Source organism: Euprymna scolopes, chromosome 4, assembly GCF_053919585.1.
Source record: "Euprymna scolopes isolate OS-2025 chromosome 4, ASM5391958v1, whole genome shotgun sequence".
NCBI lineage: Eukaryota > Metazoa > Mollusca > Cephalopoda > Sepiida > Sepiolidae > Euprymna > Euprymna scolopes.
This window is the reverse complement of record NC_136485.1, coordinates 71,870,720-71,887,156: the sequence shown is the minus strand read 5'-3', so window position 1 is coordinate 71,887,156 and position 16,437 is coordinate 71,870,720.

The following is a 16,437-nucleotide window of genomic DNA, read 5'->3' as shown; positions in this document are numbered from 1 at the left end:
TATTTTCAAGACTTAAAAAATAAATTTAATTTAGATCAATATGGCAGCGGTAAAATTTAATTTAGGCTTTTTTTTTCAGCTTATTATGCATAAATATTTATCATGAAATAATTATTAAATAAAACATTATAATAATTTTTTCGATGCTTCTACAGAATTTGAATCTAACTAAACCGACTTTTTCCAAACTAAAGCTAAGGGGGCTTAGCGCTATTTTAAACTATGGGAATGGGAGTTTAGCCTGCACTTCTCAAACAGTCCTTTCCATTATCAAAGTGCCATTTTTATGTTAACAGATAGTCAAAGTTTAATTTTGTGAAGTTGGAGATACTTCAGTTATTTTCTTGAAAAGATCTGAGAATTAGAAAAGGATTTGTGGCGGGAAGGTCATTATTTAAAATTATATTTGGGAAACCCCAAATAATAACTATTTAATTCAAAGAAAAAAGATTATGACAAATATCATTATTTAATGATGGTTATGTTTGGAAAAATAGAATCGAAATGTACCCATATTTGTTGGAAACACTGGAGAATCATCCGTTGTAGCAAATCGCTACTTCACAAATAGATGTGCTATATGCATTCAAAGGGTAAAAACTCAATTGAAATTATTCCAAGTTTTAAAATAGATGCAAGATCTAAAAGAACACCATTTCACCCACACAAAAGATGGCGGAATATTCAGTATGCTTTGTCCCAAAGTCATGTAAATTTTATGGGGACTAATTTTGGTCTTCTCGCATATAGGTACAGTAAACAAGCTAAGAGCATTGCAATTTTGATTATAAATACAGTATATGGAGAAAAAATCAAATCAGTTTAGTGATACATCTGTCCTCCTAACTCCATCTCGAGATATAAAAATTATGTACCAGGAAATATGCATGTTAAGATGATTCATGCTAATGAATAAATACCTTACCAAGGGATTTGTATTTATACAAGTAACAATGAATGACTTTCTTTAACTCTTTCTTTTTTACCCAGACATATGGTTTTATACGTAACTGTTTACATCAAAGCATTAATTTTAATCCCATATTGATGAATATCACACCGCCTAATTTCATAATGGATTACCAGACAAAAAAGAGCTAATACTCCACACTACTAATAAAAACTACTGTGTTAAATAAAACTATTTAAAAATATATATAAACGTTGTGTTCAAGTTGATTCCTATTTGTTGGTGTTGTTCTTGAGTGTTGCATTCTATTTTATTTTTATTTTATTTTTTAATTATAAAGGAATCTATGATATTTAAATAGATATTTAAATGCCATCGATAATATTCTTCTTTTATGGAGAACACCAGTTGCTAAAACACTAGTGGGTGACTTCCTTTTATTCAGTAAGCCACAGAGGAGGGATACGAAAGCATGTTTCTCGCATGGTGAGTCAAAACCCATGTGGAGGAATGTAAGGTGATGCTATCCTCATCCCTAATCCTACCTTACCAGGCAATCCACAAAAGTAAGAAAAACCATCCTACCTTATATGGTAAAGAACACTTATTCCCCATGCTGAGCACATTCTAACATTAGCGGAATATCCACGTCTTATCTAAGGTAGTGATCCTACCCAGGTGATGAGTGAATGAATAGCTGAAACCACTGTCATTAATTTTCCTCACTCTTTATCTGTGCCTATATCAAAGCGTAGATTCCATGAGCAAAGCTTCTTTCTTAGAAGTGCATGCCTGTGGAACTCTCTTCCATTTGCCTGTTTCCCACCTGACTACAACTTGAATGTCTTCAAGTCCAACATAAACAAATTCCTGATGAACCGCCCCCTTAAGTAAGACACGTTATCAAATCTCCAATACTAACGATTACTACGATACTATCCCATTGATTACTGTACACGCAATAACTCTTATCCCCAAGTGGCTTCTGGGCCCTGATAAGTGGTGACCTCCATGTAAAAAAAAAAAAATTCTATATTTTTTTTACATTGTAAAATGTTGTATGTCCTTTTACAGTTGTGGGTGCATTCAATAAATCTGTAAAAGTTTTTAAAAAAATAAATTTTTTAAATAAAGAAAGAAAAATCTTAGTAAAAGAGTGCAGTCTAGTCTGTCATTATATATTATTTATGCTTTTTAAGTATTTTCTATCCTAAATACTCAACTTTGATTTTTTATCAAAATCGGATTTAAACCAACCAGTTGTTTTGGGGGCCGAGCACCTGTTACATAAGTGAGAATTAAATTAAACCTATCACCACAAACCCTTTACAGTTGTTTCCATAGCAACATGGCACAAACCAATTACCAAAACCTTATGGGCAAACCCAAATCTAGCCTTAGATACTGGGCTAAAGGTTGGCAACAAATGACACCAGAGACATGCACAAACTCATTCGCAGACAAGTCCACACACATACAGACTAAACAAAATATGCACACATACAATAATATCTCATCTACTACACCTACACATTGGCACATCCAATCTCACATAGCAATAACTGAAATAAACTTGCTCAATTTCTTACAGACAAAACAACTTTTTATTCATCTAAAACATGTATGGTTTTTCTAACCGAGCTTATAAATAAACTAGAATACCCGTCCCAGGATGGATAAAATGAATTCCCTTGTTTTGTCCTTTAGTCCTTACATTCCATGAATGATGTTTCTTGTGCATATGGCCACATATGAAAATATCAGCAGCAGCTGAAGGATAGCTGGCTAGCAAAAGTGTGCACGAGCTTATGTTACAAGAAAAGGAGAAAAAAGGACAGCACGTGGTTGTAGGAGAGAAACAAGTTGGGGGCTGGGCAAGATAGACATGTAAAGTCAAGGGCAAGAAAGTGCTGGCAAGCGCCAGTGTGAGGTGGCAAGGACAGAGACTTTTAAAAAGCACATGTGCATGTGAAAAGACTTTGGAAAATCAATAAGATGAATTTTTTTGGAAGAACCACAATAAAAAGCATTTCTATTTGCACTTAAACAAATGCCAAATCAGATTTTTGTTTCTTTCCTATTTTATTTGCTTGTTCCTTTGCAATGGTAACCACATTACATTCTGACAAAGGGGGAAGAATTGCTTGTTTTCTGGGTAGAAATCTATCCATGTAACACTAGTTTTTAACCTTTAAGTAATATTTTTTTTCTTTTTAGAATTTTTGGGTGATTCCGTTCTTATATTTTTGAAATTGTTGTGGGTGTATTGATGAAAGTGCTCAATATTCTTAGTATGGCAGCTGTGTCCAAACTAAACTTCATGTTCACCCAGGCTACCCCGGGTATCTATGCTAGTAGTTAATAAATTCCAAATAATCCAAATAACCAATCCTCATCTAAAAAAAAATCAGAAACCTGAGTTGATAATTTAAAGGCTGTGAATTATCCACAGATCAAAATTGTTGTAATGAAAACTTCCCCATTCGCTACAAAATTTACATTTGATTGAAATTTATTTGCAAGAGTTAATTTTCGTTTGATATGCACAGTTTTCATTGTAGAAAGTTCAGAATGAGAAATGTTAAGTGTGTTAAAATGAATGTTTGTTTTTAGTAAGTGTGTATCTGTATGCAGCAGTGTGAGAAATAAAACATGGTCTGTGTGTCATGTTATTGTCAAAATGCATATGCTTATGACTGTGTGCATGAGTTGAGAAATTACTTTTGCTCTCTCAGGCCCAAATTTGCTCTCTCAGGCCCAAAAGAGGGCAAATAAACATAATATGGATGTTAGCTCTGTTCTGGATTTTGGCCCGAATGGTTGATTAAGGGAAAAATCTAGCTTTATATGCTCGCAAGGTGGAACAAAGAAACAAATTTGACAAATCCAGAGAGATGCCCTTGATTGGCTCAAAAATATATTTATCTGTTTTTGTTAAATCAGGTGAATATATGCATGGAGCCGTGTGTGCCCAAACAATTTTAAGCACTTTTATTTTGTGCACTAAAGGGTAAACTTTGCTTCTACTGGTGAATGATCACAAAGGGTTCTGTATTCATAAAAAGGACTTGGGAAGTCATCAAACACAGCAGAGCATGAGAATGTAAGATTAGGGTTACCATCTCTGGATTGAGTTGACTTACATAAAACCAAAACTAGGATCTCTTCACTGATTGTTAAATCATGCTAAAGAGTCTTCCATGGTCCAGTAAACTTTCTCGGATTGGAATGGGAGTTAGAATTTTGTTTAACTACGGATTTGCTTGAAGGGTTATTGAGAAAATTGTAATAAGTGCGAAAATGACTTCGCTTAAAAACGCCCACGTGTCTGCGAGTCTTGTGGAGTTCAGCTACTAAACAAAAAGAAAAAAAACAAAACAAAATGGTGATGTCCAGTTGATTTTATCTTCAACAGTCATGTGAACTAATGTGAATTCCTGCCATTCGTATACAAATTAGGCAATCTTAGGTTGCATATAAGCAAGCCATATAAAGAACAGGAAAGTTTGTTTTTTGAGGAAGGTGAGATGTGCATATGTATAACGTTGAGGCGTGATGTATTATTTGAAGCAAAGAGAACACAATGAAGTTAAGAAATAGTGTAAATTTTTGCATCATTGAAAAGGGATGCTGTCAATTTACTTATTTAGAACACAGGTGTTGCTCGAGTAACTGCAGGAGGAGATTCGCTCAGTAGAGTTGAGGGCTGAGTTTGGGATATCGCAGCAATTCTGAGTTTATTTTAACCTGACAATTTGTTTGGAATGAACTACCTCTTGATAATATAATGTACAGAGCAATCATGGTGAATATTGCCATTTGAGAAAGTTAGGGGGCTATTATTTGGAAGCGTGTCTTACAAGGGACTTTGGAAATTTGAGCAACAAGATGTCTCTTCACATTACATTTAAACTTTAGGAGGTTAGTATAGTTGGAAGCAGAAAATGGATGACATTCCAAAGTCTAGCAGTCTGAGAGAAGAAGCTATTAGAGTAGAAGGCTTTCCAGGATCTAGGGATCTCAATTGTGAAGGAGTAAGAGTGCCATTTTGCTGCTTATTGGATTAGTCAGGAGTATGTCAAAGGAGTACAAGTGCTATGAGTTCATCAAAGACCATTCCATCAATGTAATTGCAAAACAGGCACAGGGATGTGGCATTGCAGTGATGAGAGAGTTTGAAAGTTGGCCGACAGTGTGGAATCTATTAGATTGAACTCTTTTTTGGACTCTGTTTAAGAAGGGGAGACTAGAGGTAGATGCACAAGCTCAGAGGTGGCAATAATATTCCATGCGTGAGCGAATTGTGGCTTTGTAGAGATATAGGATACTCTTTGGTGTGAGTAATTTTCTAGAACAGTAGAGGGAGCCCACCTTCTTTACAACAGCCTTGGAAATGCCCTTAATGTATTTGTTCCAATTCACGTTGCCTGTGGAGTTTAAACGATGGGATCTTCGGTAAAGTTTTATTAGTCATGGCAATAGGTGTTTGAGAAGGTTTTTGTGTAGTTTTTAAAGGAAAGAAGCTTAGCCTTAGTAGCATTAAATGTGACCATCCATTAATGGGCTCCCATTCTTTCTTTAGATTATTGGCCTTTTGTGACATCATCTCGTGTGCACAGTGACGAACAGGGTAACAAGATCCATAGTTTTGGTCATATACTACAATCCAGGAGTCGTCTAAATCAAATACCATGATGGATTTCTCCCCCCCCCCGCTGATTTGAATAATGACATCATCATTATGTACGGTTATTACACATCTCTCTTAGTGGATGAAGTCATAGTTTGTGACATCATCCACTGTTTTAATGAATGATATCACAAAACAATTATGTCATCTATTGTGCATGGGAACAAACAAGTAAACATACAAACAAAAAAGAATCCAGAGTTTTATCAGCAAATATATATAAACATTTAAAATTGCGCTCATGCGCGAGCCTTTTCTAGTCTCACACAAAAACACGTGTTCACATCTTAAGCTATATTACTTGTCATATACATACGCACGCACAAACACATGCGCGCATGTCCACACATGTACATATATTTATGTTCGTGTATATACACTCACATTCACGTGTATAAACACACACGCTAACGTACACACATGTACTCACATACGCGCACATGTACGCACACATGGGCAATGTCACTTCCCCTTTAAAGGAAATCCACACATGCGCAAAAGACCACTGGAAACAACTATAAAAGCAAGAGCAATAACCTGCTTCCCTCTTTTCCGGCTCGCCTTCCGAGCCGAGTGGTCGGTGGACCAGCCATCTCCCTTGTGGAGCACGCGTGCCCATGCGCCTCACGCCACCTGCTACTATGTGGGGCAAAAGCTAACAGACAGTACGTACACTTTATACACTTTCTCTCTCCATGAACTGGATTGACTTTCTCACTCTTTTTTCCCCTTTTGCTTTGGTCAATCAACCAAACAACTCGTATCTACAACACATGCCTGAGAACACCTCCGCGTAGCTGACTGCTAACATGGCGCATAGCTTTACTGGTGTCAACCCTCTCTCTTTCTCTTTCTACAAGCCGGACTGCCATTTCTCGTTTCTCTACTCCATTTCCTTTTCTTGCCACACGCGAAAAAACATTGGTGACCCGAACGTGAGATGAACACGCATTTCCTTTTCTTTCTATACCACCAGTCCCGCAACAAATGATGGTGACACCCGAACGCAGACATGAACACGTGTTACGCCTAAAACATACATTTTTCAACAGTAAATAAACGACACGTTTATTTTATCCAGCAATTGAGTTTTGTTTCCTTCTTTCCATTCGTTTCATTATTTTCTTTTGTAGTGAGTTAGGATATTTATATCCTGGCCCGCAACACTCAGTACAAGGTAGAGCTTTATAAATATACAGTCTACAAACATTTAAAATGGAATGGTCTCACAATTAATTCATGTTTTAGTACTACAGTGTACCTTTTCTGCTTTATGAACTTGTTGTCTAGAGGAGATGTTGCGGTGTCAGATTACTGTTCCTATTTTTGTAAACAAACACTGATACATAGGTGGTCCACAGAACCCAACACTCCTTAAAGTGAACCCAAACATGCATGCTAAAAATAGTAATAACAAAGAAAGACACATAAAACTTAATTTTCCATAACCAAACAAAAATAACTGAATTTAAATTGTGAGCATATATGCAGTCAATAAACATACAAGACATTTTTGTCTGTAAGAAATCTGGCCCGAAATTAATTATAGTAATTTGTTCGTTTATCAAGCCAATTTCTGTAACCAGGACGTTTTTTCATAAAGTGAGTGACCTTTCAATAAAAATCTTTAGCACATCTAAGAAGCAGGGAGGCTTTTTATTTGTGCAGCTGCCATTGCTCAAAGGCAACATGCATACCGCAGATTTGACTGACATAAGTCCAGTTCAAACAAAAAAAGTTTATAGAAGCTAGAAGTAATTGTAAGAAAGAAATAGCAACAGCTAAAAGAGAATATACTGAAACTACCAGAAAATGCATCAAAGCACAGAAATTAGGAACCCACGATTTCTGGAAAATCTACAACAGTGTAGTAAATAATTGGCAATCAACAATTCCCCCACTATCCAATAATCATGAGGTTGTTTGCATGTCAGCTGAGAAGGCTACTGTACTCGCCAGTCGGTTTGCCTCAAACTCTACATTGGACCCAGCAAACCACTCCCTCCCTGACTTTCCTTTGCAGACAGACACCACACTAGATCATCTGAAAATCACCCCTTCTCAGGTGCACGGTATCATAAAAAACCTAGACACCTCAAAAGCATGTGGACCTGATCCCATGCTCACTGTACTATTAAAAAAATGCTCTGCTGAGGTTGCTGCAGTCCTCTTCAAACTATATATAGAAATTTTTTTTCCAGTTAGCACAATTAATTAAGCTTGATGAAAACACCTTTACATTTTCAAAGCGTATGTCCGTAATGAACATTCAACAGCCAAATATGTATATATTTTTACTTGCATAATATTTTATTGTCTTACATGTGTTTCATTGAATGGTGGAAAAACACCAAACAACTCATCAGAGACAGTTTATAAAAAAACAAAACAAAACAATGAACAGTTGGAAATTTTTTTCCCTTGGATTAAAAGGGATAAAAGTTCTTGAAATAAAATGGAAATCCTTAAAATTCATAAGATTCATAAAAAAATTACTTATTAAAAATATACTGAGATCCTTTTATCCTCTTGAATCTAAGGAAAAAAATCTCTGTTTTTTTTTTTTTCTGAGGAACATATAAACTGTCTCTGATGAGTTGCTTGGTGTTTTCCCACCATTCAACGAAACATAAGTAAGAAACAATAAAATATTTTGATAGTGAAAATAAATATATATTTGGCGGTGGAATATTCAATTATATTTCACCTTTTATTAATAACAATCCTTTAATTTATGAAGCTCAATTTAACCACAAATAAATGACCAAAAAAAAGTCTATATTTCAAATTTCTAAATGTTGTCCATCTTACCATTTCTTTCTTTCAGCATGTTGAAATGTTTGTAGCAACCGCTATATATGGCCAGAACAAAGCCGGAACATGCGTATTTCATATATGTGTGTGTTGAAAACAGTGATTGCTGTGAGAATGTTTTCACAGCAATCATCATTCTCACAGCAATCAACGTTTTCAACACACACGCATATGAAATATGTACAAGCTTACAATGTCATAATTTGCCCATCTGCACACATGTGATAAAGGAACTATGTTATGTTCAACACATAGTATTACAACAAATAGTTTAGAATATCCTAGAACACAGGTATATAAGCTTTTGCCCGTGAAAATCAAATCAGTCCAGGCTGCAGTTTTACGAGTAAACATCATCGCTGCCCATGACTTTACACGTATCATGCACCTAAATTCTCATCATCAAAAGTTACCATATTGAATAAGAATTAATTAATAGTTTTTCTCCAGATTTCTCCAGCTTGCACCATGCAGGACGTTAAAGAACGTAACAAGACTTTCCAAGTATTATGTCTCTTAAATTCTCAACATGGAAAATATCTAAGTGATTTATTCTATTTAGCAACCTTGTTATTTTGAACTGCTGTTTTCATATCTACTGAGCACACACACACACACACACACACACACACACACACACACACACACACACACACACACACACACGTCACTTAAGTAATTAATGATTTTCTTTTCCCTTCAGAAAATAACCACGTATGTCCCTTTCTTCATGAAAATCTGTAATCATAAACTTTTTGCCTTTTCTACAGGACACTTATTAGCAAAGACTGTTATAATGAACATTTATGGCAAAATCTCTTAACGTTAGAATGAGGTTAATAAATGTTATTTCATACCAGTACAGCAATCTGTAGTTCTTTGTCGGATGTCGTTATTTTTCCGAAGTTATTCATGTCTTTTTATTTTATATGGGTGTGGATGTGATTCAATGGAACCCTACTGTAAATTGGAAATCTCCTTTAATTTACCTTTAATGGTACCGGTGATATTTGTTGCAGACCAGGATATAAATATACCCTAACTCGCTACAAGAAAATAATGAAACGAATGGAATTGAAGGAAACAAAGACTCAATTGATGGATAAGATAAACGTGTTGTTTATTTACTGTTGAAAGAATGAATGTTTTAGAAGGTGTTCTCAGGGACCAGTAGTAGATAAAGAGAGAAAGAGTGAGAATGTGTACGTACGGTCTGTTAGCTTTTTGCCCCACATAGTAGCAAGTGGGTTGAGCTACGCGCCTCCCGAAAGAGAGGCGACGGTTCGTCGAACCTCTCAGCCCGAGAGCTGGTCCTAAAAGGGAGAAGCCGGCTATTGCTCTTTGTTTTATACTTGTTTCCGGTGGTCTTTTGCGCATGTGTGGATTTCCTTTGAAAGGAAGTGACGTCGTCCATCTGTGTGCGTACGTGTGCGTGTGTGTGAGTACATGTGTGTACGTTAGCGTGTGTGTGTGTATACACGTGAATGTGAGTGTATGTACGCGAACGTGAATATATGTACGTGTGTGGACGTGGGCGCGTATGTTTGTGTGCGCGTATGTATGCGACAAGTAATATAACTTGAAATGTGAATGTGTGTTTTTTGTGCGAGACTAGAAAAGGCTCGCGCATATTCTACTGCTTCCGACTTCTAGAGATTCCTGCACTTGCAACATTGGTCTTAAAAATCGATAGATCTCACCACCACAATATCCTACATGTTCAATTCCCGACAGCACGTTTCGTAGTGCCAAATCATTCATGTAATTATTATGTTAACTTTTTTAATCTAATCTTCCCTAATTCTTCAAAGGAATAGGAATTCATCAATTCAAAAGAAAACAAACGAAACATGCATGGTCCCCTGTGTGTGCACAGTGAATGAGGCATAAAAAATGACTAAGTTCAGCATTTACCCAAAAGTCTCCAGGGGACGTCAAATCCTGGTGAAATTGAACAAACAGTGCAGTTTTAGGCCTTAACATATGTAAATTTGAGTTCTGCACTAAGCAAAAAAAGAAATGACTAAGTTCATCATTTGCACCCTCCCCATTTAACTCCAAAAGTCCTCAAGGCCTTAACATATTTAAATTTGAGTTCAGCACAATGCAAAACTGCTAAACAGACATACGCAGGAAATTTTGGATAAATATGGTAAAATAGTCCCAAAAATGGAGTGTTTTTATTAGCCCTAAAAGAGCCCCTGGGGCACATCTAAGAGTTATCGCGAAGTATAGACAAACAAAATTATATAGAAATTAGCTAGTTACAACTTTTCAGAAAGTTTTATAAAAATCCAAGGCATCAATTTTTTTAATTAGCACAAAAGTGTCAATTTTAGCCATTTTGACCCAGAAGGCACCCCTATGGGGGTAACTGGAGTTTTCTAGGAAAATCCGTTCTGTTACTTTTTTACTCGGTGCCCGGAAACTCGTCCCGGGAAAACTCGTCTCTGGACAACCCGTACTCGGAAAACTCGTACCCGGAAAAATCCCCCCTTTTTTCTAGGTAGGAAAACTGGTCCCTTATTGAATAAATATCGATTGAAAACACATTTTATTATAGTTCTTGAAGGAAATATTGTTTTTAAAAGAGACTATGCACCCCCATAATATTTAAAAAAAATATTTTTAACTCTTGCTTAAAAAAAATAAACTTGATCACGGAGTCAAGATACGAAAAACGAAACCAAATATTTATTTTTAAAAATACTCTAGTTTTAACACTTTTTGCATCGTTACAGAACAAACATAAAGAAAGAAAACATGTATTATCAAAGAAAGCAATTATTTTATTTAGAAGAATTAATTCAATTTAAATAATTCTTGTGTTATTACAAAACAACAAAAAAGAAAACACGGTCTTATGTAATTTTGGTACCGCGCTGAAATAATAACGTTATTATTTCAAAAGCCAGGAGGGGAGGGTATCGTTTAAAAGTCATTTCGGGAGGACTTGTGCACTTGTGCAGTACTTAAAAATATACAAATTTATTTTCTTTTGGAGGTGGGGAGGCTCGTTTTAAAACTACATCTACCTCAGTATTTTCTTTAATTTTCGGACATTTTTTTGTTCTTTTTAACTAAATAAACTCTTTAAAATATGTTTAAACACCAAAAACTTACAAAGCTGGGTAGAAAACGAAAACTTAGAAAAATCAATTTAAATTTTTAAAACAATAAACATGTAAAAATATTTTTAAAAATATTATGGGTTGTGCATTATTACCTCAAAATATACAACTTTATTTTCCTTTTGAAGGGGGGGAGTCGTTTTAAAACTATATCTACCTTAATATTTTCTTTAATTTTCTATTTTTGAGCAATTATCCTCCTAAGACGTGATCCTCTTATGTCGAACATTTTTGTTCATAAGTAACACTCGACATTACTTGTTTTTTTTTTTTTGTTTTTTTTTTAACTAAATAAACTCTTTAAAATAAGTTGAAAAATCAAAAACTTTCAAAGCTAGGTAGAAAACGAAAACTTAGAAAAATTTATTTAATTTTTTAAAACAACAGTAAACAAGTAAAAATGTTTTTTTAAAATATTATGGGATGTGTATTCTCTTTTAAAAATATCTCCTTCAAGAACGGTCATAAAATGTGTTTTCAATCGATATTTATTCAATAAGGGACCAGTTTTCCTACCTAGTAAAAGGGATTGAGTTTTCTGGGGTCGAGTTTTCTGGGTACGAGTTTTCCGGAGACGAGTTTTCCGGGGACAAGTTTTCCTAAATTCAAGAGGATCACGTCTTAGGAGGATAATTTTCTACCTAGGTTTGTAAGTTTTTGGTGTTTAAACTTATTTTAAAGAGTTTATTTAGTTAAAAAGAAATAACAAGTAATGTCGCACTCGACATTACTAAGTAAATAATTTTTAACATAAAAATGTTCGAAATTAAAGAAATGCGGTTTGAGTTGTCCCCCTTTGCAAATTGGCTGTTTGGAGAAGTGGAAAACTAGATGGCTCTGGTTGATAGTCAATTTGCATAAGTGGAGAAATGGGCAGCATATAAACGGTACTTTTTTTTTTTTTTTTAAAAGCAGGGTGAAGAGCGCAGAGAGTGAAACGACGGTTGGAAGAAGTGACGGTGAATTCTTTTTGTGACAGTGAATTATTTTTGGACGTTGAAGAGCTCGACCTTTTAGAAGGAACAGCTGTGTCGTATATATTATTTTTTAAAATTTCTTTTTTTTTTCTACTTCACTACAAGCTATTTCGGCGGGAACTATGGAAGCAAAGAGGATCAGCAGTGAAATGCTTAAGACGTTCTCTGGAGAGGGAGATGTTGTAACCTGGCTGACCAAAGTTAAGCTTGTCGCTAAGTTGCGGGACATCGTGGATGTAGCCAGCTTGATACCGCTGTATCTTGATGGTGATGCTCTGGCCCTATATCTGGAGATGCGGGAGGAGGATCGACTGTCTGTTGACGCCATTGAGGAAAAGTTGAAGGAAGCATTTACCGAAGGACCGTTTGTGGCATATGGCAAACTAAGCCATATGGTGTGGACAGGAGAGCCTGTCGATGTTTACGCCAACAATATCAGGAGGTTGACGGGACTAGCAGGATTCAATGGAGGAGGCCGTCAACAGATGGTTAAGATGGCCTTTATCAATGGCTTCCCGGACCATATTTCTATAGCTCTGCAGCAACTGCCCGGTGTAAATACTATGGAGGTGGCGGAATTGATTACACAGGCTAGGGTGCTGGCCAGGAAAAAAGAGAGTGAGCAGGGAATCGTAGCTGTCGCTCAACGAAGCAAACTGCAGCAGGAAATTGTGAAGGACGAAAAGCAGAGAGGACTGTGGCAGAGACCCAGGTTCTCTGGCAGATGTTACCGATGCCAAGCCCCCCATATGGCGAGGGAGTGCAGGGAGCCAAAGCCAGAAGTCACATGTTACCGCTGTGGGGAAGTCGGCCACATCAGCATATTCTGTCTCCAGGGAAGCCACTGCGCCGGTGGCTACCCCACTTGTTCGATGAAGGCGCTTCAGGGTATGTCACCACAAGTAGAGGTGACCCTAAATGGACGAAGTGCAAAAGCCCTTGTCGACATGGGCTGTACTTCAACAATTGTCACCAAAGACATGGTTGACACATGCAATGGAACCAGCAGCATTACGGCAGTTGACGGCAGAGAGGTGAAGTGCAATGGCACAAGTATCGTTCAGTTGATGGTACGTGGGATGTCACTAACAATCCAGGCGATTGTTATTAACAAAATTGTCACAAGTGTCGATGTGGTGCTAGGGATGGACGCAATTGCTCGACTAGGGGGCGTTACGGTATATAGGAACTCCGTGAGATTTGGAGGACATCAAGGGGCTGCAGGTGTGCAATTTGAAAAAGGTGTCACAGGAACGGCCGGGTTAGACAAAAGTTGCACGATAGAGGACCAAGATTTCTCTGCACACTTTGATGGTGAGAAATGGACAGTCAAGTGGGCATGGAAGGGAGAACCTCCCATACTGAACGACAGAGTGGAATGCTACGAGCATACGTTGCGAGGAGGCACAAGAGTTGAATTTGAGAAGGAGGTGGACCGTTGGATCTCAGAGGGGATTTTAAGACCATGGACGGAGAAGGTGGAAGGCGTGCTGCCGTTAATGGCGGTTGTTCAGCCCACAAAACAAAAAGTTCGGCCAGTGCTGGACTTCAGGGAGCTGAACGTACACGTTGCGTGTCACACGGGAGGCGATGTGATGGACGTGTGTGGAGAGACCATGCGAGAGTGGAGGCAGATTCAGAAGGCTGCGACGATTGTGGATTTAAAATCTGCATACCTACAGATCCACATTTCACAGGAATTCTGGAAATACCAGCTGGTCAGATACAAGGGCCGAACGTACTGCCTGACTAGGTTGAGTTTTGGCCTGAATTTTGCACCAAAAATCATGGCAGCAATCCTCAAAACGGTGCTAAGCAAGGAGGACGCAGTCAGAAGAGCCACCAGTTCCTACATTGATGATATTTTGGTGGATGAGACGGTAACAACTGCGGAGGACGTAGTAAAACACCTCAACAGCTTTGGGCTAATTGCAAAACGCCCGGAATCATTGGAGGGAGGAGCTGTGTTAGGGCTCCAACTAAGAAAGGACCAGATAGGACGGTTAGTGTTCCGGAGAGGAAATGAAATCCCGGAGGTGTCGGAAAAATTGAGCAGGCGAGAACTCTTCTCAATATGCAGAAGACTGGTGGGCCATTACCCTATTGCAAGATGGCTACGAACTGCATGTAGTTATATCAAAAGGCGAGTTAGTGGAGCGAAGTGGGAGGATGGAGTTGATAAAGAGACTGTGGACATTATGAGAGAGATTATTGAAGAGGTGAAGAGGGAGGATCCAGTGAGAGGTGTTTGGCATGTACCCAACAGTGCAGAAGGTGTTGTGTGGTGTGATGCAAGCTGTATAGCAGTGGGGGTCACCTTGGAGATAGGTGGTGTTACTGCAGAAGATGCTGCTTGGTTGCGGAAGAAGGACGACGTGGCTCACATAAATGTGGTGGAACTGGATGCGGTTATGAAGGGCATCAACTTAGCCTTGAAATGGGGGCTACAGAATGTTGAGGTGAGGACCGACTCAGCCACTCTGTTCTCTTGGATCCAGTCCGAAGCTACAGGAGAAAGGAGGGTGAAGATGAAAGGCGCTGCCGAGATGCTAGTAAAGCGTCGATTGATGATGTTAAGGGAGCTGATTAGGGAATTTGATCTTCAACTTAGGGTTACTATCGTTCCTTCAGCGAAGAACAGAGCAGATGTGATGACGAGGGTGTGGAAGACCTGGCTAAAGGCGCCGAATGAGGCGGCTGTTGCAATATGTTGTTTGAATGAAGACACTCTGAAGGATTTGCATGACATGCACCATTTTGGAGTGGATAGAACCTTGTTCTTGGCCAGGAAGGTGGACCCCAGAATCACAAAGGAGGCCGTTAGGACAGTGGTTGAGAGATGCAGCCGGTGTCAATCAATCGACCCTGCGCCGAGCAGACATGAAGCTGGTGAGGTTCAGGTGGCAGAGAACTGGAGCAGGTTAGCGATAGACGTAATGCACTATCGACAGAGGCCATATTTGTCAATGGTCGACTGTGGACCAGGAAGAGTAGCCATTTGGAGGGAAATCAAGGCGGAAAATGCAGGTGAAATTGCAAAGGTCTTGGAAGAGGTGTTTTTGGAGAGGGGTCCAGTGACGGAAGTGCTAATGGACAATGGAACTGTCTTTCGCTCAGCTGCCATGGAGAATGTGTTGGATAAGTGGGGAGTGCGGCGCTATTTCAGGGCTGCATATAGACCAGACGGAAACGGAATTGTGGAGCGGCATCACAAGACCATTAAGGCTATAGCTGAAAGGGGTCAGATTTCGCCGCAAGAAGCTGTCTTCTGGTATAATATGGCTCCAAACTCAGGGCAAAAAGTGGAGTCAGTGCCGCAGAGGGCAGTCTTCAAGTACAAGTGGCGGCATCCTCGAACTGCACAGGTACCCGCGGAGGAAGGCGAGAAGCGAGCGACTGTGCGAGTGGGAGAGGAAGTGTGGATCAAACCGCCTGATGCTCGCTGTACCACACACTGGGGGAGGGGCATTGTGACAAGTGTCCAGTCTCCGAACAATGTATCTATCGACGCCATCCCTCGACACATCCTTGATGTGCGGCCGGTAGTGGTGTCATCAGAGGAAGACAGCGACGTCGAGCCAAGTAGCGACGTTCACGAAGAGGCTCCGCGGAGATCGCAGCGAGAGAGACGGCTGCCATGTTGGTCGAGCGACTACGTGATGGGTTGACAAGTGATGATCGTGTAGATCAAGGGGGCGTGTGGTTTGAGTTGTCCCCCTTTGCAAATTGGCTGTTTGGAGAAATGGAAAACTAGATGGCTCTGGTTGATAGTCAATTTGCATAAGTGGAGAAATGGGCAGCATATAAACGGTACTTTGCTTTTTTTTTTTTAAGCAGGGTGAAGAGCGCAGAGAGTGAAACGACGGTTGGAAGAAGTGACGGCAAATTCTTTTTGGATGTTGAAGAGCTCGACCT